The sequence below is a fragment of the Pygoscelis adeliae genome, unplaced genomic scaffold (assembly GCF_000699105.1).
Source record: "Pygoscelis adeliae isolate BGI_AS28 unplaced genomic scaffold, ASM69910v1 Scaffold95, whole genome shotgun sequence".
Lineage (NCBI taxonomy): Eukaryota > Metazoa > Chordata > Aves > Sphenisciformes > Spheniscidae > Pygoscelis > Pygoscelis adeliae.
In genome coordinates this window covers 1,054,597-1,058,047 of record NW_008824869.1, presented here as the reverse complement: position 1 = coordinate 1,058,047, position 3,451 = coordinate 1,054,597, and positions in this window count along the sequence as shown.

Here is a 3,451-nt window from a genome sequence, read left to right as displayed (position 1 = left end):
TGCTGCACCGGGGCCGCCCGCCGCCGCCCCGCCTCCTCCCGCTGCTCCTCTTCCCTTTCCCCTGCGCCTCTCGCCCGCCTCCCCAAGTTTGTTTACAGCCGCTACTAGGAGAGACTGTTACACGGAGCTTATTTTGGGAGCTGGTGATGACTAACGAAGTTAAAAGGAGCTTAGTACAGAAAACAACCTTATTTTTAGACGGCTGTTGTTTCAGTGGATTATTGTAGCGAATGCACCCTGGCCGTTTTAAAAAGCCACTTCCCAGATGCCAAGTCTTTTCTCCTGCGCTGCCGCCGAGGCGCGCACGCCTGGCCGGCCCCTCCATTATTTGCTTCGCTTTCCTACATCTACTGGCTAAACCCTACCCGTAATTGCTATGGCTACAATTGGTCTTAACTAATTCGGACTTTCCGACACACAAACCTACAACTCTTTCCACAGAAGAAAAAAAGAGGGGGGAAAAAAAGTTTTGGAGTATTTGGAGCAATTTATGGTGACCTCCAGCGCTGGGTCAGCAGGGACCTGAAACGGGATCCCCCCTGCCTTTTGAGGCAGGACTAGCTCTTCTGTAGGACTCCTTCGCCTCCCAAGTGCAAGATGAAAGAGGCAGGTCTCTGCATTTAGCTTTGTCTCAAGCAGTCCCCTGGGCTGCAGGGTGACGGCGCTGCCCACCACAGCCATGTGCTGCGAGAGGTTGGCAGTGCACAACAGGGAGATGTGGCTGTTCCTGCTGCCTCGCTCCCCATCACCCCTCTTCTCTCCACGTGGGAATCGCCGCATGGCAGCTCAGGCACTAAGACCAGACACGGGGCTCCCCGTGTCCAAGGCCAGTCCCTCGCCGACCAGCCCTAATCCCTTGCGGGTAATTCATGGCAGAGCTGGAGGGATCTCAACAGGCTCTGCTCTGCTGGATGCACAGGGCTGAGCAGACGTGTACTCCAGCCAGAAAGCCTCCCTTGTCACCGGTGCTGTGCCAGGCCATGTCTCACCCCCCTTCACCGCCGTGCAGCCAGCCTTCTCCAGCTTTCCACATGAGCGCTGCCACTGGCCCCTCTTTCATCACAGTCCATCTCCGCCACAGAGAGTTGTACGGGCTCCCCGGGCAGTCCCTTTCCATCCGCTCCCCTCCCCTCCAATGCTGGAGCCGCCTGCGGCCCCTGGAGCCCGTGTTGGCTCTCCCTGCGCAGCTTGGCCATCCGACACGTGCTTCCTCCGAACTGCACACACCACTCCTTTGCTGCGGGAAGGAGCCAAATGCCACAGGCTTCAGTGGGCACTTTTTGATCACTTTCTACCCCTTCTGTTCATCTTTGCAAGCAAAGCTACACATTTGCCCTCTGTCCTCAGCTCTTGCATGTAAATGTAGTGCTATCCTTTAAAAAAAAAGAACACCCCAAAACCTAAGGAGTATTTATACAGGATGTTTTAATCACCGAAGAGTCTGATTCATGCTCACTACATTAGTTTCACATTATATTAAATTGTGTGAGTGTGCGTATTCCCTCAGCAGACTGGGAGGGATGGTTTGCATGGAGCTTTGTACACAGTAGCTACAGTATTTCTCAGGGAACCTCTAATCCAACCAAAATGCCTTAGTTATCGCCTCACCAGAGGATATAGGTTAGTAGCACAGCACAACAGACAGGCAGGGCTGCTGTTCCTGACTTGCACACTGACCTGCTTGCAAGGCTTCAGACAAATTGTTTCTCCACGTGGTGTCCTGTAAAATGAGAATCTTTCAGCTTTGCCGGCACAAAAGTGTTTTGAAAGCAGGGCGGGGGGACCTCTCTCTCCAATGTTTACCAATATCAAATATTTTCTTAGAATAAATGCACAGAATCCCATAACCCAAGATACTGATCAGAAAAAGCCACCCATGCTCCGCACAGAAATTTTGTTCTGGTTTGGGCTTCTTGCCCTTATATCCTTATAGCGTTTTATATCTAACATATGTAATAATGGCCATCTCCTCAGGGTCTGCGCGCCCATCTTTTGGGTCTTGGCAGCTTCAAAAGCATCAGCATCTGTTCAGAATTTTGTTCATTGTAACAAAAGATTTATAAGTCTCAAGCCTCCCTAACCAAGTCCCTAATTAAAGTCTTTCTAATCCCCTGCTTTGAAAATTGTAACAAGATTTGCTGGAAAGTGAGAGAGCACATGGCCAGTGTTTGTGGCCAGTACCGCACCATTTTGAAAACATATCCACAAACCTTTCAAACAAGGCACGGAGCACACCTGAGCGGTGGCCAGTTGCTGCCCGAAGCCCCCCAAAGTTAGAAGCTGATGCAAAGGCAGGGGCTGGGCTCAGCCCCCCCATCCCCCAGACACAGCCTCTTTCACAGGCTGCCAGAAATCATTTCACCACTTTTAAGGTGCATTGCACTTGGCAGGACAAATGCCAGAGGAGGAATTTTGTGTGCTTGAATAATGTTGTAATTTACCTTATAACCGGTCTCATTACGACGTTGAGTGCTCTGTTGATTTACCTGGCTTTTGATTTAGTGGACTCTTTTTAAACGACTATTTAGGAATGCAGCCGGTGACTGCAGGCAAAGGACCTTAAACCTTTTCGGAGCTACAGTCACCCGTTCAGACACCGACTTTTTAAAATCGACAGACAGCAGGCAGCCACACCAGACCCATATACAGAAAGCTGCAGCTGAATTAAACCGAGACGTTAGTTCAGAGAAATAATTTCATAATGATACACGCTGCGTCGGTGCCGCTTTGTTTCCTTCTGGGTTTGCCCCTTCTACAAACCCGAATGGCGAGCAAGTACGTGCCCTGTGCTCTGGGCGGACCCCTCGCTGCTGGCTGGGGTCAACGTGCAGCATCTCCTCCCTGTGGCTGGCCCAGAATGAGGTGGGTGCCAGCAGTGGGCTGAACCCTGGCTCTGTTGTGTGACCCTGGGGTCCCACCACGGCGATTCAGGTACTCCCTTCCTATGACAAAACAACCATCAAAAATGAAAATGCTGATACTCTGCATTTCTTCCTGGACACTACCAATGAAACGTGCAATATGGTGGGTGGTTAAAAAATAAGAGCATGTGTAACGCTCTGTTTGTAAAATAGTACTAAAGAATTGGCAATTTTTTATACTTGTGCAGTATAGACAGACTTGGAAAGGAGCAGTGACAAAGTTTTCTACCAGACAACGTATTTTAGCTCCGGAAATATTTCACGTGTTTCAGACTTCCCCAGTTGCTGGTACAGAGGATGGTAACAAGTTTTTTGCCTCACTCAAAAGTACTTAATGAAGGAAAGGCTGGTTGGGTACAGAGGGACTCAAGCTGGCAGCATAGCAGACCTTTCTCCAGGGGAAGGGAAACGTCAGATTTACGATGTCTGCAGGAGACTGGGACCCGTGGTAGGTATCAATTCCTACACACTGCGGGGATGGTGGCTTTCACCTCATCCATCCTCCGAGGTGCGGGATCGCACCTTCATTT